Source organism: Triturus cristatus, chromosome 1_1 (genome assembly GCF_964204655.1).
Source record: "Triturus cristatus chromosome 1_1, aTriCri1.1, whole genome shotgun sequence".
In the NCBI taxonomy this organism is placed as follows: Eukaryota; Metazoa; Chordata; class Amphibia; order Caudata; family Salamandridae; genus Triturus; species Triturus cristatus.
Genome location: NC_140579.1, coordinates 1290478957 through 1290506589, shown reverse-complemented (window position 1 = coordinate 1290506589; position 27633 = coordinate 1290478957). Strand labels below are relative to the sequence as shown.

At 43.5% G+C, this 27633-nt stretch overlaps 1 protein-coding gene and 1 long non-coding RNA gene across 4 annotated transcripts in view; one reads left to right on the top strand and one right to left on the bottom strand.

Annotated features, from left to right (window-relative positions):
• LOC146871976 (uncharacterized) overlaps window positions 1–26319 on the bottom strand; it is a 522926-nt gene extending 496607 nt beyond the window's left edge. Inside the window, exon 1 of the long non-coding RNA XR_014981287.1 lies at window positions 26072–26319. This is a non-coding gene — a long non-coding RNA (uncharacterized LOC146871976). The remainder of the gene's footprint in view (window positions 1–26071) is intronic.
• A 141-nt stretch (window positions 26320–26460) lies between these two features.
• LOC146871975 (uncharacterized) overlaps window positions 26461–27633 on the top strand; it is a 326120-nt gene continuing 324947 nt past the window's right edge. For 2 of the 3 annotated variants that reach the window (XR_014981284.1, XM_085652781.1), the window contains exon 1: window positions 26780–27630. The gene's annotated coding sequence lies outside the window, so the exon portion shown is untranslated. Of the gene's footprint in view, window positions 26557–26779; window positions 27631–27633 lie in introns of those variants that run through there. The other variant, XM_085652793.1, reaches the window with a different exon arrangement.

Sequence of the window (27633 nt, the reverse complement as noted above, 5' to 3'; positions counted from 1 at the left end):
TTTTACAGATAAATACAGACAGAGAACCATTTATTTTCCTGTCTGTATTTATTTTTAAATGTGGATAAAAACGGAAATTTAGTGATTCTAAATGCTGTCAATCATGACTGCCAGGCCAATAGCTGTGCGGATTGACAGGCAAGGGGGTTAACAAATATAGGGTATACACATTTCATCGGAATTTCACAAAACCTAAAATAAATATGGATAAATACAGGTAAAATTTGCAAAAATTACATATGGATAAATACAGACATGACACAAATATAAATACCATAAAACCGGGAGCCCTAATTATAAGGCACTGGACAACTGGTATCTACAGCCATATAAATCATGAGCACACAATTCATTTGCCCACAAATACAACCCTTCTAAAACAAAACAACAACTGCCATGAAAACAATATTAAGAAACCCACTCCCAAGGAAGATAGGCGTCTAATTTGGGCAGAGACCCCTCTGTTGAAACATAAAACAGAGGCCGGCGGAGCACTGATGTGCAATTGCTTGGCATTGGTGGTAAACACTCTGGCAGCTTCTTTGGATAAGGAAAAATGCCCTTGCTTGAAATTGGTACTTAAGACTGTGGAATACTTTAGACATGGAATGGGTTTCAAAAACAGCCACTATTATCAATAGAGCCTGAATCCATATGTCACCCTTTGCTTGATTATCCAGCCAAATATTACATAACTATAAAGTAATTTAACCACTTCATTATTCTTGTCTTTTATGCTGTTAGGGACGGTGGGAATTCAGATATTATGAACTTTAACAGGATGCATTTTGTAACTGACTGCATGAACCACGCGGTGTGGTACAATCTTGTCATCTATAGAAATGTATGGTTCATCATGCCGTTTGAATGAACACCAAATAGTAATAATAACTTTACAAAACTAAGTTGCACCAAGATGCACACACAGGAGGAAGACTACAGGCAATGGTGGGACCATGTGAAATAATGTAAAGGTGGCACTGGGATAACTGTGCTCATGTCAAGGACACGTTGGGTCATATTCAGCTTCCGGAAGGTTTGTTAGCAGTGAAGGAGACTGCTTCCTGTTCATGAAAATCTGAACAGCTTCAAGGAACAAATTCCTGGTTCGCTCCATGCCTTCTATTCACATTCAGAGCCGGCTATGTTACTTTTGCTCTTCCCTCCTATCCTGTAAGGCTGTGCTGCTCTCGGGGTAACTGCACTGCCGAGTGCAGGTCCACTACACTGAGCACCACTGGTCCACTCTCAGGCCACGTCTCTGCTGTTCCACCACCTAGAACAGTAGGTGAGAAAGATAACCCAGTAGGTTGAGCGCTTGTGGACAATAATGTGTACTCTGCAAGCCCGCATTCAGGCAGGTCCACATCAACTCTTTAGGTTCATGAAAAGCTTACCCTTGGTTTTTTGATAATAGCACCTCTTAATGATTCAGTTTGTCGTGTGCATTGCGCACTCATACTATCTATATAAAATGTCCTGTCCCAAGAGGCACTTCTACAAAGGAATCTTTTCTACAGCTATTAAGCCAAATTAAAAAGTTTGTTAGGTAGTGGCCCATATGAATACTTTTTTAAGTGTCTTCTGGAACCCCAGGTAAGAAGAAAGAAAACAAGGGCTGTTTTAAAAACTATCATGATAGATAGATACCCATGTCACCAGCATCACTTCCCAAAACAGACCAATGTCTTAGGGCATCTGCTTTACAAGTGTACCCGTTTATCCATTTGTGGTGAAAAAAAATAAATACATAAAACACACGCAACCACCGAGGTGGTTATCAGTGACAGCTACTATTTGGTCTTCTATGGAGTCTGTCACATCTTCCCCTGAAGGATGGGGCTGGCAGGTGGTTGAACAAATGGCATTACATAATAATTTACAGGGCCACAGGCTGCTGGAGGAAGCCAAGAATATAATCTGCCATGCCTTGTTAGTGGAGGAAAGAAAGGAAATACACCTTAGATAATAAGTGAATATGAGGATTGTATTACGATGATGGATTCTTTCACCATTTATGCTAGTTGCAACACAATGGTAAAATAAAACAATAATAACTACAAAAAATAATACTAACCGGAACAAAAAACATCAACAACATTAATTTAGAATTTACATGACTGCTACGCTCTTAGCGAGCTGTTTACATTTTATCCAGTCTTGTCCAGTTTGGGCGGAACACTTGGCTACTGAGATGCTGCCATTTTGGGGAAAAACACTTTTCTTAAAAATGGACCTGCGCTCTGTCATATTAGTAGGCAGTATAGTTTAATAGTGATTGATCTGGAGAAACACAAACTTACAATTTACAACTTAATACCATGACTGGGGGTTCTCTTTAATAATCATTATTGATTTCTATCCAAATGAACACTTTTTGCAACATTAGGATAATCAAAGGCTTGGGGGGAAATAGTAACAACACCCTGGAAAAAGCAAACACTCATAGGGAATGAAAGATTAAATAAAGCATGTGAAAGGTAAGCAGGAACAACATGGTGAACTTAACGCTTTTACATTTATGCAGAAATCAACGAGTATTTTTGCCTGAATACTACAGGGCCCAGAAAGGACCCATTTCAATGTCCACTGCTTATATGCTCACAAAACGTAAGCAGTATTGTTTAAAAATACCACGGGGCATATTATCAAGGAACGGCGATAATGTTATCGCCGTTACTTGCTAATATGGCCCCACATTCGTGAACACAAAGCCGCCCTACACATTTTGAAATGCAATACCTCCAGGTTTGACGCACTTCGCCAGGGGGGGCGGGGAACAGCGCTTCACTGGCAAACTCGGTAAAATGACGCTGTTTTTGTGGTTTGAATAAAAAATCTGCCCACTTTAAGAACACTCCGTCTTCCTTGATTTCATTATTGATTTCATATTTTGAAGCTTTTTATTTCCGAGGCTGCTGCAGGATCGGACATTTGAAACGCAAATGCACGGTGTTTCCCCTACCTTTCTGAAGCATGGAGCACAATGGCAGGCAGAGAGAGGGGGGGTCAAGGGTTGTGAACCCTGGCAGGTTGCTGGCAGTGCGTACACCCCCCCCCCCCCCCCAGCCCGGGCTGAAACTGATTGTTAATGGGGCTTTGTTGGTTTTTCACCCCTCCTAGAGCCCCTGCATCGCCACTCTCTATTGCTGGAAGAATTTACATTACACAATACCAAGCCCGAGGAGGGAGACTAGCCTTGAAATCGGTAGTCTCCCGCCTGAATCGGGAGGGTTGCCAATAATGGAATCTATACAAATAAAGTAGGGGCACGCTGTGCCCTGCCTATCCCGCCCACTTCGACCACTGGCACGCATACATTTAAAATGACACACCTGCCTCACCTTTAAACCTGCTGGGGAGGGCCGCCGGTGCAATCTGCAGAGTTCACAGGAGAGGAGGGGATGGGGCCGGGAGGAGCAGCTGACTGCAGGGCAGGCTGAGGCTGCTACAAGTCGAAGTCCCTCGTAGTCGCAGGCTCAGCTCCGAAGTTGAAAAAGAGGAAGTGGTGGGGGGGGGGATCCCAAAGATAAAGGGCAAAGGTATGGGGCGGGCCAGTACCCTACCTGACGCGCCCACCACAACACCACTGAGTAAATAATCTGACCCACGATTAGGTCACAGGAACCCCAGGGCAGGTCAGCACACTCTTGGGGGCAGGTCGGGAAGTCGCTGCTGGTATAGCAGGACCCTCATTGGAAGCAGCTTCCCGCCTGCAAAGAGATACGGCCCTGCAGGTGTTACTTGTGGGCAGGGGCCGCAGGGCACAGACACCTAAAGGTCAGAAAGGGGTGTGATGAGGAAGGCAAACATCGGCTGCAGCGTGGGCGGGGCGGCGCCGCACAAAGCTTTGAATCCGCCGCACACTCGGCGGATTCTAGCCCAAATTTCAGCAGCCCGCCCAACACGATTTTTTCTCGCACAATCGGGAAAAATATCGCCCAATTGTGCGAGAAATAGCCCAATCTGGCAACCCTGACTGCGCTCGCTCTTGAGACACATAGGCTATGGGAGGGGACATTTAAAGATAAGGCGGGACATACCCGAGCCTTTGGCCATTTGCGTGCTTACTTTTGTGGAAGCCTTACGCAATGGCCAATCAAAAGTGTGCCAGTAAAAAAAGAAAAACACGAGGAATAGCTCTGGGATTTGGAAGTCCTTACAATAAGCCTTGCAGAGCAACGCATGCGCACTGGTTCAGGAGAGACCTAAAAAAGCGTTAACCCTTAATCGAGCTTTTTTAACATTAGCAAAAATCTCACCGGGGCACTATCATCAGCCATTGGCCATAGTACTGAAAGCGAAATTGATATGGGCCATATCATATGGAGGGAAAGTGATGATGGGCACAGAGGCCAGCTTTCTGGATAAAATCATGATACGGTCCTATAAACAAGTATACGGACTACTGAGATCTGCATCGCCCACCCAAGTTAGGCTGGAGCCTTCATTGACTAAGCAGTCTCTTGCTAGGCCTACAGCATTCGCCAAATGCTGTCACAAACTGAGATCAGCTGCTGAGGGCTCTTTGGCTAGTCGAGTTTGGTCTGAAATCAACCCCCTCCCAAACAATTAACATCCCAACCCTTTGGATCGCTTACTCTCTCAACCCTTCCTTATCTTCTCCCAACATTCAACACTTCACACCAGACTTCTCCACTCAACCACCTTCATCCAGTGCCAACCCTTTTGGTCACTCGCCGTCCCACCCTATTACTCCCTTCCTCATCTTCCCCCTGCATTCAACACTTCACGCCTGTCTTCTCCTCCATTTCATACACCTTCATCAAATTCCAACACCCCCCACTTTTCCTCTTACCCTCATTCACCCTCCTACTCCCAGGCTTCAATCAGTCACCCACCAAACATTCCAGCAGGATCCAGACACCCACACCCAGCACCTTTATCAACAGTCCACACTTCCTCCCACCTGTCGCACACAAAAAAAACAGCCTCCTTACTTCAACTCTCTCTCCATGCCTCCCATAATTTGCTCACCAACAACACCCCAGGCCAATAACCCCCCCCCCTCCCTCATCTCATCCAACAGGAGCAATCACCTTCCAAAACCTTCACACCTTAACTCCCCACTTGGCTCCCAACCGACTCCTTGGATCCATGAGTCCTCTCGTAACACCTATCACACCCCAAAAGATCACCATAAGCCTCAGTCCTCCCCTGTACACCACTGGTGGTCTTTCTCTGCATTCCTGTTCACTACATATTTTCCTATAAAGAAAATAGACAACATTACCCAGGCCTTCTCTCGTTTTAGCAGCTCGATTACCCCTTACAAATGCAATCTACCTCATCCAGCAGAAGCTGGATATAATATGCGGACACCAGCTCTATAGATTGGACCATGGGATGGATATATACAATTATGAGGTACCATAATATTATTGGCACTAGACACAAGTTAAAACAATAGACCTGACTTCTTGAAACGGTTACAAAACCTCTCAGCAAATGTTGGCTATCACACTGTGATGTTGGGAGTCTTTCAATCCCTCTAGCCGATACAAGTGCCAATACATTTCAAAGCCCTGAATAAGTCTCTGTTAAAGGACAGAAGAAGACAAAGAAGAAACGCTTTTAAGAAAAACTTTGATTAAGTATGTGCACTGTGTAACCTAAACCATCTGGAATACATATATCTCATATGACGAGTGGTGGGCGCTGATAATCTTTTTGCAATTAATCTATGGAGGTGTGCTTCTGTGTGGAAGATTAAGTGGCTGATCTGGTAGATCTGGGGACCACGCTTATTTGTACTGAAACAATTCCCTAGAAGTGATAGGTGAGAATTCAGTTGCCTCAGCCTTGTCTTGTAAATCACTATTTGAGGTAATTAATCAAGCCATCCACCCACCCTCCAACCCCCCATTTAAAGCTTTGGAGATCCTTTGCAATAACTATGCAGAGTTCTCAAACAAAAATCAAAAGACATTACCATCTCCCTTCCTGCCAAAGACAACCAGATAATCGAGGAGATACTGCCTTGCAATGCACTACAGCCTTGGTCCGCTTTCTCCCCAATCTCTGAGGCAGTTCTACTACTAACTCTATCAAAGGTGAAACCCTTTAACCTTTGTGACGCCATTACACGCTCCATCAGTAAATCCCCAGCCAAACTGCTTCTCCTTGGTTGGACAACCAACTTAACTCATCATTGGATCAGGGCTCATTGCCAGAGTGTTTAAAAATGGGTCAAATTCATCCTCTCCTGAATAAACAATCCCTGGACCCTGGTGACTTCAGCAACTCCTGCCCAGCATCCACTCTGCCTCTCCTAGGCAAGGAGATCGAAAGTTCTGTAGCCTCCCTACTGTCATCCCACATCTAGGACAACAACCTCCTGGACTCCCGTCAATCCAGATTCCATCAGGGCCAAAGCACTAAGACTGCAATTCTGCATATCGTGGATGACACCCCCTGCATCCTAGGCATTGGAAAGTCGGTCTACTTTTGTTCCTAAAGACACACAGTTGATGGACGGAATGCAGAAAAAAAGTCAAAACATTCAGCCCCAGTCAAGACATCCGGGTTTAATCCATCATTCTTTTGTTCACCATGCCACCCCAGTTTAGACCTGGCCATATGCAAATCAGTCTTGACCCTGTGCCTCATGGGAACAGTCCAGCCCGATCTGCCAAGTCAGGTCCTCCCTGGACTGGAAGCAAGAATCCTAGGACCGGTTTGGGGGTTTTACCCCTCATCAGCCAGGATAGCTTGAATCAAGTGGCACAGTGAGCCCGGGACCCACGTCTGGGCATACCCCGCGCACTTAGGGCGAGAAAACAAAAGACACAGTTGATGGACGGAATGCAGAACAAATCAAAACATTCACCCCCAGTCAAGAGATCTGGGTTAAATCCATCATTTGTTTGCTTACCATGCCACCCCAGTTTAGACCTGGCCATATCCAAATCAGTCTTGACCCCGTTTTAGGGTTTCCAGTCCTAGGATGCTTGTTTCCAGTCCAGGGAGGACCTGGCCTGGTAGTTCGGGCTGGACTGTTCCCATGAGGAACAGGGTCAAGACTGTTTTGCATTTGGCTGGGTTCAAACTGGAATGGCATGGTGAGCAAAAAAAACGATGGATTTAGGCCCAGATCTATGCACTGGGGTGAATGTATCACAGTGTTCGGCATTCTGTCCATCAATTGTTCTTTTTGTACGTGTGTTCCTAGGCCTCTCCGTGATGTTTAACACAGTCAACCACCAGGTTCTGTTAGACACCCTGAAACATCGAATGGGTATTAATGGTGTCATCCTTAAAGGATTCACCTCCTATCTAACAGCTCCCAAATTGTAAAAAGTGTAAATGCAGTCTCAGATCCGCTCAGTCTGCAACAATGTTCGATTCTCTCCACAAGACTTTTCAACCTCTGTCTCGAACCGCTCTGTAAAGTCCTCTTCCACCTATACACCAATGACACCCAAGTTCACTTGAAGGTCTCCTATCAAAGAGGCTGCATCCAGTTATCCAACTCCCTAAATAAAATTCAAACTTGGATGACTAACAACTAAACCCAGCGAAATCAGAACTACTCCTCATCTCTCCTGAGAAAGACAACTTGTCGATCCAAGACTGGATGTATCTCTCCCAGACATGGACGGCCGCCCTTCCATCATTGAGAGAGCCAAATCCATGGAATTCACCCTTGACAGATATCTGAATCTCGAGAACCTTGTCTCCTCCATCACTAAGAGTGTGCGCTTCCAGCTAAGGCTTCTTTTGGGAATCCGGAACCTCATTCCAGAACACACCTTAAATCTGTTGTCGAGGCACTTGTGCTCTCCTGACTCAACTACGGAATTGCACTCCTTTCCGGCATTCCCAAATTTCACTTAGGTTCTCTCAGAGCAGCCCTACATGCGTCAGCCAGCTTAATGACAGGACACAAGAAATTCAACATCTCCACCATTCTACGCTGCCTTCTTTCTGTGGCTTCCCACAGAAGCAAGATATCAATTTAAAACGGTCTGCATCAGTAATAAAGTTCAGCATTCCACTTTAGCCTGGTACCTCTTCAAGAACTGAAAATCTCAGGCACTGACAAAGACTCACAAAACTCTAAATTCCACCTCGAGCCCTCCTCCCCCACCTTCATGCATGAGCGATACATGAGCAAATCTTTCTCCGGCAGCACCGCCAGATAATGGAGCTCTCTCCCGTCCAGCATCCACCTGACCACACCATATCACCTTAAAAAAAAGACCTCAAATAACTTGTCTTAAAAAGACACCTGCCTAACGCGCTCCTACCCCATCATGCTCTCAAGTGCAGACCAACCTCAACCAGCACAAAAGATGGATGTCCATCTCGTGGTACTGTACTGTAGGAAGGTGGAATCTGACTGCATGGTTACCCCCACTTTTTGCCTGGTGTTTTGCTGGTTTTCGACTTAGTTTGACTGGGATCCTGCTAATCAGGACCCCAGTCTATCTGCTTCCTCCCTAAATTGATTACATGTACCTTAGGTACACTCCAGATTGGATTCTGGGACACCCTTATAACTATAAGGTATACTATATACCCAGGGCATAGGTACCCCAGATGCCTCTCAGGGGCTACAGCATGTATTATGCCACCCCTGGGAGACCATTCAAAATGACACAACAGGTCTGCTACAGCAGCCTGTGTAAGGTGGTGCATGCACCCCTTTCTTAGATATAGGTTCACTATATCTATCCATATCACTGCACATATAAACCTATCAGTCACCCTTATGGCAGGCAGGGTGCTGGGTTTTATGTGAGAAGGTGCAACTGCATGAGCAGAGCCCCTCTGCAGCCTTCAGAACCTCTATTCCGGGGTTGTTTGTAATGCAGCCAACCATATATACTTAAGTGCATTATAACCTCACGGTAAATGCTAACTTTAAAACGGCTGCATGGAAACATGTCGTGTTTGGTGTCAAACACCTTGGAATCATACCTCCACACTAGTAACTGGTGGGGGAGGTATGATTCCACCCTACTAGAGGGAGAAATATGACAGCACCGGTACAAACGGTGCTGGAGCAGAGTTTTCAGTTTGAAAATTCTGGGGCTTTGGAAGCTCTGGCATGTCTATTCGTTGTATTAATTTATTAATAATTAATAATTAATTATTTGTCTTGTGCAAGTGCGTTTATATTAATCAATCTGTTTGTCCTAACAAGAGAGAGTTACACGTGAGTGTGCATAAATGTGCTGTTTTAAAAAAATAACGTGTATGTTTTCATGTTTAAACGTTGCTATGTGCTGTTTATTTTTGAGCACAAATCGCTTTCTGAATTAATGCTTTTCTATGTTACAAGTGCTAGATAAATGCATACACATAAGGGTATTAGTGGGGTTAACACTGTTTAATCACTATGCTGTGGTAACGTTGTTTTGTCTCTTTTAATTAAGATGGTCTATTGAGGCCTATGTTGGCCTAAGAAAAGATGGCCGACTTGTGAGCCTGGCTGTGATTTAAATATGAAAACTGTGACGAGGGAGACCCCTGCTGGAAATGGTCCTGAAGCTAACTGACCATGGTCCTTGCTTGAAAAACTTTCCATGAGGACAGCAGCAGTTTTTGGGAGATCTCCAAGTGAAGTGAAAGTGTCCTTGGCAGCCTTGGGAAACAAAGGAGCCTTAGAGAGAAGCTCTGAACTGTGGCTCGATAGCCGAGGAGAAGCAGGATTATTATGATACATGTTTTATTTTCTTGGTTCCTGTTCCGTAGTCTTCATTATGTGTACTTTTCCTGAGCGGAGATTCTCAAATGTAGCGATGTTACATCCTTTCCTTCTCGCTCTGCTCAGCAAGTCCGGCGGACATTATAGTTTTTTCTATGTTCCCAATGTATCTTTCTATTGTTTAGAAACTATAAGATGTTAGCCTAGAGAGGGTCTTTGCCACTTGCCATTTTGCCTTTGCCGCGTACCGAATCTACGTTGCTGAGGATTGATGCTGAAGGGACTTCGTCTTGAGAGACATTTACCGAGAGACTTGTCCTGACCCGTTCTGACATTAGCTAGAATAGGTAACTATGAGAAATGATTTACTCTGATTGATTTCCTTTGACTAATTTTAGATAAAGCAATATAATTTTAAACATGGTGTTGGATATTCTTTCTTGTCAATTATTGGGTTTACGTTATTGATTATTGTTGTATATATTGTATAGATTATGCTTAGGGACAGTCACAAAAACCAGGTCTTATCGACCTCGGTATAGATGCAGGGTGTTTAGGAGTGTTTCCTTCCACAGGTTTATTGGTGGTAGAGTATTTGAGCGTATGTTAGTGAAATGGGCCCTAGCGTATGATGTATGCATGTGCGTGTAACTGTGAGATTACTCTATCCGTGGTAGTGGGAATATTGTACACACCCTGATCTCTATCAATTTCCTGGTAGCAGAGATTGATGGTTTTTGATGATTGTCTTGATTAGATAAGATTGTTTAATTGATTATTGATTATTGGTTCATGTTGGTATATGTACTAATACTATATGTTGGAGTCGTAATGTTGAGTTATATGTAGTGCTTCTGGAACTTGGAAGCTGTAGCAGTTCCGTAGTAGGGCAGAGGGAAGTATATGCTGCTCTCGGGAAAGACGGAATTGGGGAATAACGTGTGACAATTGAAGTTGCGCGTCACATTGTCTGGGTTCGGAATCAGTGACATCGTCGTATGTTACTATTAGATATTTCTGGTATACAAGGAGTGTGTATGATAGTGAAGGTTATCTGTGAAACTCTGGTCTTAAGTCCCAGGGATCCGTAAGGATTTCCGTTAAAGCTTATCGCGGGAGGAGTAATAGGTATTCTCTGAGCTTATTTGAGGAACTGGGCAAAGAAAGCTTGCTTAGTTAATGTGTGTAATAATTCTGTAGTGGAGCAGATTGTCTGTTCTCGGGAAGCAGGATTCTGTGCGTATGTACTATATTTCCTTTGTATGAATGTGCGTGAATGTTTGTACATTTAGTTGATTGTAAGACTCTTTGGACAAGTCCTAGAGGAATCAGTTAATGAATGTATGTTAGTAGGGCAGAGTAGAAGAAGTGCTACTGTGTCAATGAAAGGTTTCTTATGAAATAGACTCTCTTTTACTATTCTGTGGTTAGCGAAGCAGACAATGGAGATGTTTTTATGTTGTAACTAATAGATTTTGTAGAAATTTTGACACGAAGTCTACTGAAAAGATTTTGTAAAGGAGGGGTAGACGAGTGACAGAAGACAGGAGACAAACTGCAGCGACTGTTGACGTCAGAAAGACCGCGCTCTGATTGGATGGTAGATCAGAATAGTGCTCGCGCTAGGATTGGTGCGTTAGTGTGAGCCGCGCAAGGATTGGTAGGGCTATTTAGTGACGTAGACGTTCCAGGATTGGTGCGTTAGTGTGAGTCGCGCTGCAATAGGTTGAAAAATCGTATTGTATATTTATAATACGGACAGAGTAGAGAGTTCTTTGTAAACGCTAAAATGTATTACCAAGAAGAGAAAAAGAAGAAAACATTTTTTGGTAAAGTTAAAAAGTGGTTTAGCAAGGATAAAGATGTTAAAACAAGAGAGGGTGAGTTGTTACCTCCACCGAAAACACCTGCATCCTTCATGGCTGCAAGACATGGGTTTCATACCTGTATATGGTTGGAAAATTGGGTTAGGTATACTAAAGAAGATGGTGTTCTAGCATTTCCAGAACATGGTTCATTTAATCTGGCCGTGTTGAGAAATTTACGGGAAAAGATGCTATGTCTTGACCCGAAACCGAGACCTACACAGTTTGAGGCTTTAGTGGAATGGGAAGAAGAAGTACATGAGAGAGAAAAACAAAGATCTGGAGGGTATTATAGGTATATGTTTGGGAGGAGACATGATCGTGAGACTCATCATGATCGAATGAAAAGGTGGCGAGATGTTAGTATGTCAGAGGGATTATATCCGATGAGAACAGTTGAAGGAGGAGCAGAAAGGGTTCCTGAGTCAGAAATAAGAAAATATGGAGTTAATGAGTATGAGGATGAGGTCTTGAATGACATGATTTACAAAAGACCACCTCCATATAGACCAGAACCGGACAAAAGTACACCAGTTGTTTCTCCGATAAGAGATACAGTTTGTGTTAGTGAGACAGAAAATGAGATGCCTGAGGTAAGGAGTGATCATTACCTTGATGAGAATGCCAGACAATTAGCCAGAACTACAACAGAGTTGACAGAGAAGATTAGGGAGTTAACGAAGAATCTAGAAGCTGTTACAGTGCCTGTAACAATAGGTCCAGTTATGCCTGTGTTTGACAAACAGAGGACAGGTGAGAATGGACTGGTGATTCCATATGTTGGGAATAATCTGACAAATTCAGTTGGTCCTTCAGGAGATTCAGGCAAAACAGCAGAAAGAAATGACCTGAGACAATCAAGACATAACACATGTAGTGAAATATTGGATGCTAGTGAAGCTAGTTGTTCAGGGATGCCAATTTTAGAACCGCAAAAGAGAGTGGTTCCAGTGAGAAAAACTGCTGAAATAACAGTTGATGATTTGAATGATTGGATGAAGGTTCTACAGAAAAAGGATAAAGATTCACAAGTAATTGATGTAGCTAAGTTACGTGTAGAACTAGAAGAGCTTGTCACAGGAACAGTTCCAACAGAGATTCTGAAGAGTCATCATGATGGTGAACTAATGTTTATGTGCAAAAGTGTTACCTGGAGAGCAAGAAATACACATGACAGGCTAAGAGCAATAGCAAATGAACAGGGAGTTGACATTGATAAAGTGAAAGCTTTACAAAGAACTTACAGGATGGATTTTACAGAGAAGGACATTGAAAATTTGAATGCTACTGGTAGAACAGGACAGATTAAGGAAATGGTAGCATTATTGCGAAGATGGGGTGATGTAGAAAAGTGGAAGGATAGGTGGTACAAGAAAAGAGATGAGGCTGAAGATAGAACAACTTATTCAGCATTTCCGGTGAGAGAAAAGGAGAAACCAGTGGATAATTATCCTATGAGAGAAATACCTGGAGGAGGATATGTACATGTTCCATGGACCAGACAGGATATTTTATCATTCACGAATGATTGCCCTCGATTGAGAGAAAAGCCCGTCGAGTGGTATAGGCAGGTAGATAGGTTTGTGAAATTGTCAAAAGTGCTGTGGGTTGACCTGAATAGTCTGTTTGATATAATTGTTCCAGCAGACTTGTGGACTGAGTGTAAAATAGTTGTGAGTTGGCCTACTGAGGAATATCCAAGAGACCCAAGAACAGGGGCACCAGATCCAGAGGTAATGAGGAAGTATGATCAGGTGATGGTATACCTGAAGAGTAAAGTACCTGCAAAAGAGACAGACTGGGTAAAGATAGATCGAACACAACAGGAAGCGAAAGAATCAGTTCATGCTTTTTACGAGAGGCTGATACTGGCATTTAAACAATTCAGTGGAGATGAACACCTGGGTGACAAAGATTTGAGTCATTTTGTATACAGATTTGTATATGGCCTTAGACCTGAAATTGGTGAGAGAATTCGTGAGCACACAGTGGATTGGCAGAGTAAGAAAGTAGATGAGATCCTGAGACATGCAAAATACTTCAGTGATGAAATTGAAGCAAAACAAAGAAAGCTGAAAGAGAAAGCAATGTGGGCACAAGTGAAAGTTGCGGAGAGACAGGAAGCACAGTTAGTGGAACAGGCGAATAATCCAGGAAATAATGCAGGGAATAGACCTAGATATGCAGGAAAAGGAAAAGGAAGTCTTGAGGAAGCGAAGAAAAAGTTCCCTTGTCACAACTGTGGCCAATTGGGGCATTGGAGATCGGAGTGTCCTAATCCACCATTAGTGAGTAATGAAAACAAAACTTTAAATCAACAGGTGCAGAACGAAGGAAATAATCAACAGCAGCAACAACAGAAAGTTGTGAGACAGCAGAGTCAAGAGCCAAAACCGCCCTTGCCGCAGAATAGAGGGTTACAAAAGTATAATCAGGATTCAGGATTCTACAATGATGAGCAGGTAAAGAAACCAAGACGTTCTAACAAAGTACAGCAGTACTTGTTAAAGAGTGAAGGGAGTGAGTCTGAGGGTGATTATTGACGGTGCTGAGGAGAGGAAGAAGAGTGCATACTTGGTGCAACTCTAGAAATAGACCAGGCAGGACCATTTGTGGATGGGAAAATAAATGAGGAGAGTGTTACTTTTTTGGTAGACACAGGTGCGACAAGATCAACTGTCAGGTCAACAGATGTTAGAAATCTTCCTCTCTCGGATGAAGCAATCCAAGTAGTTGGTGTAGCCAATACACAAATCAAAACACGTCTTACTGAACCTGTAAGAGTACAGATAGGGAAATTTTCAGACATGCACAGATTCATTGTCTGTGACACGAGTCCAGTGAACCTATTGGGTAGGGACTTGTTGTGCAAAATGAACTGCACAATTTTTTGTACACCGGATGGAATAGCCTTTGAGACACCAGATGAAGATGTTTTGTACCGAGTGACTCTAGAAAATAGAGAAAGTGAGTTAATTGGTGCATTTGCTGTGTTTAATCCGGAGGATTTGCCTCAAGAGCTGAGAGACACAGTGAAAAGGACAGTTTGGGATTTTACTGGAGAGGATGTGGGATTGATGAATAATGTAGATCCAGTGAAAATTGCAGTAAAAGAGGGAATTACATATCCTAACATTCCTCAATACAAAATGACACCAGAAATAATTGAAGGGATAACTCCTGTAATTGAGAAAATGATTCAGCAAGGAGTCCTGAGAGAACTACTGAGTAGTCCGTGTAATTCACCGATAATGGGACTAAAAAAGCCCAATGGGAAATTTAGGATCGTACAGGACTTGAGAAAAGTTAATCAAATTGTGGTGGCATGTTGTCCTATTGTGCCAAATCCATCAGTGATTCTGTATCAAATTCCACATGATGCTGAGTGGTATACAGTGATTGATTTGTGTCATGCGTTCTTTTCAATTCCATTGCATCATGATAGCCAGCCGATTTTTGCATTTAGGTTTGGCCAGCGTATCTTAGCATGGTGTCGAATCCCACAGGGGTATACGGAGAGTCCTTCGATATTCAATCAGTTATTGAAGAAATCGTTGGAAAGTTTGATCATGCCCGAGAGTTCAGTGCTAGTGCAGTATATTGATGACCTACTGGTGGCATCAAAGACACGTGAAGCTTGTGAAGTAGATACCATAGCTTTACTGAATCATCTGGCAGATGGAGGGTTAAAGGTATCTCCAGCCAAATTACAGTTTTGCAAGAAAGAGGTGCATTATCTTGGACACAATATTGAAAAGGGTCTGAGAAAAGTGACTACTGACAGGATCAGAATAATCAGAGAAATGAAAGCTCCAAAAACCCAGAGAGAAGTGAGAATGTTCCTGGGTATGGTGGGTTATTGTCGTCAGTGGATAATTAATTTTTCCTTGATAGCAAAGCCACTGATTAAACTGACAAAAAGTGAAATGACGGATCCATTGGATCTAGATGCAGAACAAATGGCAGCATTTGAAGAGCTTAAAAGTAAAATGTGTGAGGCTCCAGCTTTGGGTATGCCTGACTATGAAAAAGAATTTGAGCTGTACTGCAGTGAAAGAAATGGATGTGCACTTTCAGTGTTAATTCAGAAACATGGATTACTGAGAAGGCCTATTGCGTACTTCTCATCGACACTTGACCCTGTAGCTGTGGGTTTACCAGGTTGTCTGAAATCTGTGGCTGCAACATGCAGGAGTCTGGAACAGAGTGAGGGAATCATAATGGGATATCCTGTAAGGGTATTCGTACCTCACAATGTGGCAATTCTTTTGACAAGAAGCAGGACTCAGTACATGTCACATAGTCGATTGACTAAATATGAAAAAGTGATTCTGGGAGCATCAAATGTGACGCTTGAGAGATGTGTAAATGTGAATCCAGCGACGCTTTTGCCAGATATTGAAAATGTGGGTGTGAAGATGGAAGATGATCATGATTGTTTGGATGTGCTTGAGTACTGTACAAAACCAAGACCAGACATAAGGGATCTACCCTTGAATGAGAGTGATCATGTGTTTGTGGATGGATCATGCCTGAGAAATGATGATGGTGTGCTATGTGCAGCATATGCGGTATGCAAAGTTTCAGAGGTCATGGAAGCATCACCATTGAAAGGAGTGAAATCTGCGCAAGTTGCTGAATTGATAGCATTGACAAAAGCTTGCGAAATTGGGAAAGATTTGAGGACAACTGTATTGACTGATAGTCAGTATGGATTTGGAGTGGTGCATGATTTTGGCCAACTTTGGCTACAAAGAGGTTTCTTGACATCGAGTGGAACTCCGATAAAGAATGCTGAAATGATTGGTAAATTGCTTGAGGCGATACAGCTGCCTAAGGAGTTAGCAGTTGTAAAATGTGCTGCCCATGGACTAGGGGAGGATTTTATAACGGTCGGAAACCGTTATGCCAACGATGTTGCACAATATTGTGCCAAGACAAATCAGTCCATCAACAGGGACAGAGAAGGGGAAATGTCTTTACTCTCTGTGATGTTTACTAATGTCTTAGAGACCAGGGATGAAGTGAAACAGTTGCAAGATGAGGCAGGAGAGGAAGAGAAAAAAGATTGGATTAAGGCAGGATGTGCTCCAAGAGAAACAGACCATGTTTGGGTCTACAGAGATGGCAGACCAGTGATGCCCAACTCCATCTTGTCGTCAATGGCAAGGATGTATCATGGCCAGGGACATTTGGGGAGGGACGCGATGGTTAGGTCGTTCAAGCAAACCTGGTACAATGCAAAGTTCAGGACAATTGCAGAAAGCATCTGTCAGAGGTGTTTAGTTTGTCAGCAATTTAACACTGGGAAAAAGACAGTGGTGAGTCTGGGAACAATAGGCAGAGAAGGAGGTCCTTTTACAAGAATGCAGATTGATTTCATTGAAATGCCCCAAGTAAACAGACTGAGGTATGTTCTAGTGGTAGTCTGTTTATTTTCGAGGTGGGTGGAAGCTTACCCGACTAGAAGAAATGATGGATTAACAGTGGCAAAGTTACTGTTAAGGGAGTTGATTCCTAGGTACGGGTTTCCAGTAACAGTTGAGTCTGATAGAGGTGGACATTTTCAAAATGAGCTCATGGCTTTGATTTGTGAAGCATTGAAAATACAGCAGAAGCTACATTGTGCATACCGACCAGAGGCTTCTGGTGTGGTTGAACAGATTAATGGCACAATCAAGAATAGGATTGGAAAAATGTGCTTAGCCACTGGCATGAAATGGCCAGATGTTTTACCTCTAGTTCTGATGACTATGAGATCTACTCCAGATAGAACTACTGGTTTGAGTCCGCACGAGATAATCATGGGACGTGCAATGCGCCATGCATTCGTGCCTGTCAATAAATTGGTGACAATAACTGATGACATGATTTTGGATTACTGTAAAGGCCTGGCTGACGCAGTTCATTCTGTGTTTCACCAGGTTGGAGAAGAAGCTACCACACTTGAGAAGAAGCAAGCCCATGATCTGAGTCCAGGAGACTGGGTGAGGATAAAAGTTCACAGAAGAAGAAATTGCTTGATTCCAAGGTGGGGAAGGCCGAGACAAGTTATTCTGACTACGACGACTGCAGTAAAGTGTGCTGGAGTGAAGCACTGGGTACATGCAAGTCATACTCTGAGAGTTCCAAATCCAAAAGAAGGGACTGGTAAAGAGTATTTTGAAGAGTCAGATTCCAGCGATGATGAAGATACAGAATCAGTGGGGAAAGAAGTAGGAAGAGCTTCGAATGAACCACTGCGAGTGTCAGAGAAGAGATCAAATTCTGTAAAAGAGCCTGAAGTTTCAAACAGCAGTGAAGGAAAAAGAAAAGAAAAGAGAAATCACACAGAGACTACTCCTGAATCAGAAGAGGAGGAGATTGAAGAACCACTTGAGATTATACTTGAAGAAGTAGGGTCAGAAGAAGATAGAGAGGGACAGATTGCGGAAGACCCCCGAGGAGGTGTAGGGAACATTCTTGATGAGCCAGGTGAAGGGAAAAGTAGACAGCAAGAAGATTGCGTGTCGGAGATCCGAGGAGGGACAGGAGTAGGGAAGTCTCAAACAGTGGTGAAAACATTTGTGGAAAAGAAGAGAGCTGCTGGAAAACGGAAACAAGAGGCACTTGAAACAGATGATGAAGATGAACAAACAGAGGGTCGAGTTCTGAGAAAGAGAACTTGGATTGGAGAAAGAAGTAATAAAGAAATAAAGCCGAAAAAGGTGTTAAGAGGAGATCGTTGGCCTAACAACAGAGTTAAAAGGCTGAGATACAAAATAATAAGAGCAAATTCATCGAAAGCTGAACAAGTGAATGAAGTTTCGAGTTAAAGTTCAAAGGCTGAAGGAGAAGAATCAAAGGAGTCAAACGAACCAGTGGAAATAAAAAGAGTAAGAAGACCCAACCAAAAGTACAGATCGCCGGAATGGTCTTATGTGGCACTGTCTGAAGGAGGAAAAGAAGAAGCAGTGACTCGAGATAATCCGGAAGAGATCTTGAGAGAAGTGGTTGAGGAAGATACTGGTGAAATTCTAAAAGTACTCTTGACTGACATTGGAGAAGAGTCGAGTACTGAGGATTTTGATGTTGGAGATCTAATACAATTTGATGTTGAAGAAATTGAAGTGAAGAATGATAAGTATCCAAACTGAATAAAGGAAGGATTCACTTGGATTAAGTGAACGAAGAGATCGTTTGGATAAACTGAAAGCTGAAGAATTGCTGAAGAATTGAAGAAGTTCAAACAGTAGTGGAGTAGTAGAGGCTAAACTAAAATGGCTAACATAGAGGATAATAGAAATAGATGTGCCTTCTTTAAAAGGTGGTGTAGGATGTGCTGCTGCTGTACTGGATTATTAATGCTTCTATGGGGTGTTTTAGTTTTATTAGTTACTTTTAAAGTAGAGTTTGAGATGCATACAGAGAATGTGACAAATGTAGAGAAGAATTCACAAAAAGTAGTTCCAATTAGAATTAGTAATACTTACATACACAAAGATAGGTCAATTAATAACTTTTCTAGTAATGTTTTTTCGAAACTGTTATATGAATATGTGAAGACAATGGAAGTAAGGGATTGCTACGTCTGTATGCAATTACCTGCATCCGTTTCGGAGGGTGTTACTTATCATCATTTACCAGCTACATATGGTATTTCCTGTAGTATTTTAAGTAGTGTTTTTTATTTGTTAGGGAAGGTAGATTACAAGATGTCTAACAGAGATAGTATTTTTGGGCACTTGCCAATGAACAAAGAGCTGAATCCAGCTAAAGAAGCTAACACTTTTGGTGAGATTTTTATTGAAGAAAAAGGATTAACATTAGATTACATTTTTAAGAATAATTTAACTTGCAGTTTGAAAGGAGAGGAGAAAGCTTTCCTGGATATGGTAGAAGAAAGGAGATTGAACATGCATGAGAAAGCAGGAAAATATAAAGTGAGTGAGACAATTTGGGACATTGAGATGGGAAAAGAGTTGAAGAATGGGGCTAGTCCAACTTTAGCTCTAGATGCACCACAGAAGGGTAAACTTTGTATTACAAGAAGGAAATCCCAATATGATACATATTTTGTCGGGACTAGTGAGTGCCATGATACATACTTCATTGCAACAGGTTGGGGTTTCAGAGGTGGAGAAGATACAATTTTTCCAGGAGTATATTATGTTTGTGGGAATAAGGCTTATTACAAGTTGCCTGACCATTGGTATGGCACGTGTTATGTGGGCCTAGTTTTTCCAAAGATTTTTCATATAGATAAAATAACAGATGTAGAACATATTAACTTACTAATGCGTTTTAAGAGAGAAACTTGGTCTGAAATAGTGGGTGATATTTTTGGGGTTTTGATTCCAGCAGTGGGAATTTCTTTGAATGCTTATGGAATTCGGAAACTGTCCACAGTGGTTGATCGCTTATCGACAAATACGCTGGAGGGTTTCTTTTGGTGAATACGGAATTAAGTGCCGTACGTGCCATGTCTATGCAAAATCGACTTGCCCTTGATATTCTATTGGCCAAGGAGGGTGGAGTCTGTGGAATGCTGAAAGTTCAACATTGTTGCACTTACATTCCAGACGAAAGCAAAGACCTGAAGGTCTATATCAAAAATATTACTGATTTGCATGAAGAATTAGTACCACTTGAAACTGAGAGTTTATGGACTAAAATAGCTAATAAAATGATAGCTGTTAAGGATTTTATTGCAAAAATAGGTAGTACTATTATAGGTAGAATTTTGTTTCCCTTGTCTTGTATAATTGTTGCTTTATTAATAATAAGATTGGTGTGTGTGTGTTGTAAAACAGGGGAGGGAGAAAGAAATTGAATAAAGAAAAGAAAAACAAGAAGTTGAAAAGAGAACCTCAAGAAATTGAACTAGAAGAATTGAGGGAGAGTGTTTACTTAGAGACAAAGAGGGATGATGAAAGAGTGACTGGTGTCTAATGTTGTGTAAAGGGGAAAAGACATTTCCGATTTCTCCTAAAATAGGGACTAAATTTTCACTAATTTTTTTTGGGTTTATTTGGTGATAAAATCACCAAAGGGGGGATTGCTGGAGCAGAGTTTTCAGTTTGAAAATTCTGGGGCTTTGGAAGCTCTGGCATGTCTATTCGTTGTATTAATTTATTAATAATTAATAATTAATTATTTGTCTTGTGCAAGTGCGTTTATATTAATCAATCTGTTTGTCCTAACAAGAGAGAGTTACACATGAGTGTGCATAAATGTGCTGTTTTAAAAAAATAACGTGTATGTTTTCATGTTTATTTTTGAGCACAAAACGCTTTCAGAATTAATGCTTTTCTATGTTGCAAGTGCTAGATAAATGCATACACATAAGGGTATTAGTGGGGTTAACACTGTTTAATCACTATGCTGTGGTAACGTTGTTTTGTCTCTTTTAATTAAGATGGTCTATTGAGGCCTATGTTGGCCTAAGAAAAGATGGCCGACTTGTGAGCCTGGCTGTGATTTAAATATGAAAACTGTGACGAGGGAGACCCCTGCTGGAAATGGTCCTGAAGCTAACTGACCATGGTCCTTGCTTGAAAAACTTTCCATGAGGACAGCAGCAGTTTTTGGGAGATCTCCAAGTGAAGTGAAAGTGTCCTTGGCAGCCTTGGGAAACAAAGGAGCCTTAGAGAGAAGCTCTGAACTGTGGCTCGATAGCCGAGGAGAAGCAGGATTATTATGATACATGTTTTATTTTCTTGGTTCCTGTTCCGTAGTCTTCATTATGTGTACTTTTCCTGAGCGGAGATTCTCAAATGTAGCGATGTTACATCCTTTCCTTCTCGCTCTGCTCAGCAAGTCCGGCGGACATTATAGTTTTTTCTATGTTCCCAATGTATCTTTCTATTGTTTAGAAACTATAAGATGAAAGCCTAGAGAGGGTCTTTGCCACTTGCCATTTTGCCTTTGCCGCGTACCGAATCTACGTTGCTGAGGATTGATGCTGAAGGGACTTCGTCTTGAGAGACATTTACCGAGAGACTTGTCTTGACCCGTTCTGACATTAGCTAGAATAGGTAACTATGAGAAATGATTTACTCTGATTGATTTCCTTTGACTAATTTTAGATAAAGCAATATAATTTTAAACATGGTGTTGGATATTCTTTCTTGTCAATTATTGGGTTTACGTTATTGATTATTGTTGTATATATTGTATAGATTATGCTTAGGGACAGTCACAAAAACCAGGTCTTATCGACCTCGGTATAGATGCAGGGTGTTTAGGAGTGTTTCCTTCCACAGGTTTATTGGTGGTAGAGTATTTGAGCGTATGTTAGTGAAATGGGCCCTAGCGTATGATGTATGCATGTGCGTGTAACTGTGAGATTACTCTATCCGTGGTAGTGGGAATATTGTACACACCCTGATCTCTATCACCGGTACCAGCTTTGCAAGCCCTGGCATCACAAAATGGATGCTGCCAGCCACAGACACGAGTCTGCCCTCCTGCTGCTGGGCGAAACTCCGGCAGGGGACAGCTGGACAATAGGTTTCCTCTCACAGGGAGTTGTGACCACCTCCCAGACAGGCTTTAGTGTATTGGGGCTGGGTGGGTGCAGTGCTTTGATGTCTGCACTGGGGACACATTTGGTGTCCCTGTGCATAGTCCAGCTCAAACCGGTTGCAGGGGCTATCAGCCCCTGCTCTGGCGTGAAACTGGACAAAGGACATGGGTGTAGCCACCCCTCTGTCCTGACCCTCCCATAGGTGGGTCCCCAGAGTTTGTCCCACCTCTTCCTTGGGTATAAATAGGGCTCACGGTTTTATGGTATTTATTTTTTTTGCCATTTCCGTCTGTATTTATCCATATTTATTTTTTGGGCATTTTTTCTGTATTTATCCACATTTATTTTTGCCACAAGCAAAAGACGACTCTACAGCTAGTATTTTTCCTTATTTATTTAAATTGACAATGCGCATATGCGCTTGGTTATGTGAGGGCACTGTCAATGTACGAGAGGGAAGACCTCGGAGGGCAATAGCTGCTTGCAAGGATGAGGGAATCCATTTTGAGGAATTTCATGCAAATTGCTTGGCTAGGGCTCTGCTGGAGGGGATTAGTATTCTATTTGGTCAAACTGTGAGGATGAATGTACAGATCTGTAGGTAGCTGTCTCCCCTGCATTGTTTCACAAACCAGTCAAAACATCCATGCCAAGCACTCAAATTGCGCTGACTAGTTTCCAAGTGATCAGACCTCATACCATGGATTGTACAGGTTCCCCGGTTGCACAGTGGGGCCATCTCTCCCACCAGGCGCGCAACACCCACTGGGCTCAAAGCCCCCCCCACCCCTTCCTCCCCACCCGTCCTGTGTGTCAGCCCGGGCTGAGACAGCTTCCTGGGCACACACACTTTTTGAGCTGGCAGCTGCACCAGAGTACTTCACAGGTCTTTAAAAAGGCCATTCACTTGTTAACGAGTCTTTGTTGTTTTTTTTCACCTCTTCTTACCAGACTGCGGGCAGTGTCTACAGTACCCCCTGTGCTCAATGGCCTAATCACTGAAACGTAAAGAGCTGACTTTTGTGATACACACTTTAATTGGTGGGATGTCCTGCTGCCCGCGGCACTAGCCGAGCAGGCGGCAGTTTAATTAAGTTAATTTTGACTGCTGGCAGTGGCAGCGCAGCTCGGCCCTGCTCGCACCGTGGGTCGGTAATCATTTTAAATGATCCTGTGACCGGACCAAACCAATCACCCCACTGTGGGCCAGCAGGTGAGTACACAGACCACTGAAGTGGTTCCTCACTCAGCAGCCCAGAACACACCGTGATCCACTCTGCAGCTGAGCCGCCCTCAGAATCACTCCAGGCGTTGCCGCAGGTGATTCAGAGTCATTGAGGCCACGAGGCAGCCTGTACCGAATTGCCACTCGCCTTGCAAATAGTAAGTGCCTGGTGGAGTGAGGTATTCTCTGCTTCTAAAAAAATAGCTTTTTTTAGTGCCCTGCGGTCATGATGATCATTCATCTTCAGCTGCCTGTGCGTGCCCTGTTTAACAGCTGAATTTTGCAGTCTCACATTGCAGTCAGAGTCAGTCTGTGCTGACCTCACTGGAGTTTTCAGTGACAAGCACATTAGTCTGCCGCATTAACTTGTTTAGGGTCCAGTCGGGGGAGCAGCTGTGGTGCAGGTCCAACATCTACTTTTATGAATACTTTCAGCGACTAGCACTCAGCCGCGGAGTCACTAAGTCTGCAGAGCCTGTAGCTCTCTGACAGGCTGGTGTGAGATCTGGTGCGCTGCTGGGCTGGGCACTAGCGGTGCACCGACCAGGTTAGACAGCTCAGCCCCTTGGCCACAGCACGCTGCGGGCTGATTCTGTGAAAGACCGTCATCGCAGCATTGCGCGCATTCGCTGTGTATGGCGTCACGCGTGATGTACACGGTCTTGTGCACTGGAGCATGGCAGCGCAGCAAAATTTGCTAGTATTTTGCTGTTTCTAAGTATAAATACAGACAAAGCAAATATAGTTTTCCGTCTGTATTTATATGTAAAAATCCGTAAAACCGAGAGCCCTAGGTATAAAGTAGGAAGCTCTGGCTACATGACTTTAGATTTACCAGGACGAAACTCTGCTACAGAAACCAAGTACTTCAACTATCTACACTACGTTGGATGACCGAAGAATCTCCCTTGGAGTAAAGGAGTTACTCCCCTGCAAAGCAGGCACCAAAGACGCATCTGACCGGTTTGCCTCTACGCAGCTCCTGATGGACTCCGAAGACTTTGCAACATAGGAGGTGGGTTCCTAAGCTTTCCCCGAGGTCAAACGGTGCTCTCAGCAAACCTGAGATCCGCAGCCCTCGTCTGGACTGTGCAACCCGAACCCCTGGACACCGTGCGCATTTGCAGCAGCATATGCTTTTTGGCGATCCCTGAGGCTGTGCTTTGGACTACTTGTAGTCCAGACCCCGAGCAGTGATTCCACAGAAGAATACTGGCCTACACTCCACGAGTGTTCCGTGGGCTGGTATTTAGTGATTCCTCTTGAGGTCACTTTGCGATCCTTGGTTCGTCGACCTGTGGGTCCCTGAGGAGGGAACTGTAACTTTAAGTGGGCTAACCTGGTTGCTCCAGACGTGCCCTGACTCTCCATCACTTGGGGAGTCCCCAGGACCTTGCTGGTCCACACCAAAGCATCTTTTCTCTGACCGAGTGGGTTGCAGTTGCCAAGGCTTGTTGGTCTCCAATCCGGACACCGACACCCCAGCACTCGACATCCTTCGTCGGACAGCTCACCTGCTGACTCTGGTCGTCGTCTCTTGGTCCCAGTGGCTGCAGAGTCAAACTTCACCTTATCGCACCTGAAACACCCATCGGTGGGCATTCATCTATTGTGCCCCTGGTCACTGGCAAGTGACCCAGACTCTGTCCCCTCTGCTTTCAGGTTCTTCTCAGCTCCGATCCAAGCTTGGATCACACCGGACACTTTTCCTCTTCACGGCAGCAGCACTTTGCAGCATCATGCCATTGAAAACGATGAAGATTCCCGACACCATTTGACACCTATGCACCCGGCTTCCCTGAGTTAGGTAACACAAGTACTCCAGTGCTCACATGGGTGCTGGCCTTAGAACCTTCTAAGTTTAAAAGGGTTTGCTCCAAGTCCTCTCCTAAGTGTCCTGAAACTTTAAAATTCCAACCGCGACTTTCCCATAGGATTGTACGGAGCTCGAAGCTGTGTTCTCAAACTGCACGCGCCCCCTGTGGGTCCCCTGTGTCACTACCTTGGGTGGTTCCTTGGGGTCCCAGCAATTCCACATGCTCTAGGCACTGTGTCTAGTCAAGTCGGGGTTGTTATACCACTTTCTTAATATATGGTTTGGTCTCCCCCTGGGGCCCACTGTGTATTGTGCTATTTACTGTTGTTCTAGTGCTTTCATATTGTTTATCTTGTACTCTAATATCATAAAGAGGTTAGTAGAGAGTGTTGAGTGTGTTTAGTAATAAATACATATATTTTATATATACCTTGTGTTGTTCTCCTTTCATGTGGTCAATCTGGTAAACCAAGCTGCTTTACATTCCTTCGAGACTTAGCCTGACGGCTGCTCTCCATGGCTACTACTACTAGGATAGCTTTCAATAAAGGTTGTCTTTAACCTAATCATCAATAAGGGTTGTTTGGACTGGTACAAGGTGCCCACTTTAACTAGTGGATAGCATATACCAGGCCAACTTCTCACGTAACACCTGCTTGTCACTGCTATGTTTTACAACGAACTCGTATGAAATGCTCCAACTCATGGGGAGGCTAACACGGTGTTCTCTCCACCAATAATGTAAATGTATATTGTTTATTTGTTATCGATACGGGCTGCTGAATCGTAAAACACTGATGGCTACAGGCCAAGTCTACGATATATAAAATTCATTAAAAAATAAAATTAGTAAAATAAACTACAGCTAGTTGAAAAAACAAAGAAGCTATAGTATCCACAACCATGGAAGTCACTATTAAGTTCAGCGAGCTACTGCTCTACTGGTTCTTTCGGATCTCCGACCCTGCTGCCCCTCCCTTAGTACCTGCGAAAGTCGTTCCTGTCCGTTGCGAAACCATAAGCTGTCTTGAGCCAGTGCCGTACCCCCACGGTCTTCTTCACGACACCGCTACTCGTGCCCACTGTACCCGCAGCCATTACAACCCCACTAGCAAGCTAATATGCCAGACACGTGAGGAAATACGCAACGTCCGAGAAAAGTAGGCTTAGAAGTACAACACCTCAACCAGGCACGTCAGTAGCAGCGACGGTTAAATGAATTAGAAAACAGAAGCACAACCTAGATACCGTGCTCTAGTCTTAATCAGTATACAAGGAGACTTAACGACCTTAAGAACGTGACTATAGAAACAAGGTTGTCGTTCATTAAAATAGAAGACGTCCGGGCACATACCGCACCGGAGTATTATGGGATGTCCATTTTAAGAAGGAAAGCATTTAGGAGTGGGAGACAGGAGACATCTGATGTGACTGGCGCATGAAAGAGTGGTTTAAACGCACGTTAAGAAGGTGGGCAAGTGGCAAAATATTGAAATCGTTTAATATATATTTATCCCTTAATTCTACACTTTCACAACATTATATCGATTGCAAATTATTTAACGGCGCTTAGTAAAAAGTGAAGCTTTGGGAATACGTGTGTAATTTAGTAGTAGAAGTAAACCATCGCGATGCTGTATTTCTTTTTTTGGAGGGGGGGGGGGGGGTGGGAGGGTGTCTGATGGGCATGTGCAGAACCAACCAATCCAGTATGGTTCCCAGGGCACCTTTTATAACGCCAGCGAGTCTTGTGTCGCTTTCATCCACTATATAGCGGATACACGGATCAGTTGGCCTGAGCCATCTTGCATACAAGTGCCACTCAGTTGAGGCAAGCGAGAATTATTCGAGAAAGGCTGCGCCCACAAGTCATTCCAGGCAAGACTTTTATGAATATCCCATACCATTAATCGGCGTCTTCAAGCTTCCTTACTGAAAGGAACACGCAAAATCAACCAATGAAAAGCTTCTCTGGTTAAGCTCATGACAAGCCATTCAGTAACCAATCCAAGGTCGCTACGCTTTCCACCTCTACTAGACTGTTTCCTTCTACGTGATTGGCTCTGAGCACCTAGATGCCGCTACAAAGCGTTGCTCCCCCTTATATGTATTTGCGGAACAGAAAACTTAAGAGAGAAAAAAATAACGGAGAACGAGAGCCCATTTTCACCAGTGACTGTTCAGGTACATTCTGAATACGTTTTTACCAGGTGTGATCTACAGAGCTGAAATCTACCGGGTGATAAAGAACCAGACTCGTGGGCAGCGAATACCCCGGGACACAGTCTGTGAGCAAAGTGAGTTTTGAGTCAAACGGTGGGCCATAATCTGCCTGGAAAGCACAGGCTGCCAGTAGAGTACGACTTTGGAACAACTTTGGAAGCAGAGACTGGCCAAGGTATTTGAGCCGGCGAAGAGACACGGTCCTGGTGAGCAGAGATTAAGTTGCTGGTGACCAAAGACTGTGCTGAGAAGACTGGACTCTGGGGCCGGAGGGGCCCAGCCGTGGAAGCAGTCTAGAAGGGGAGAACGGCTTGGTGGCAAGTA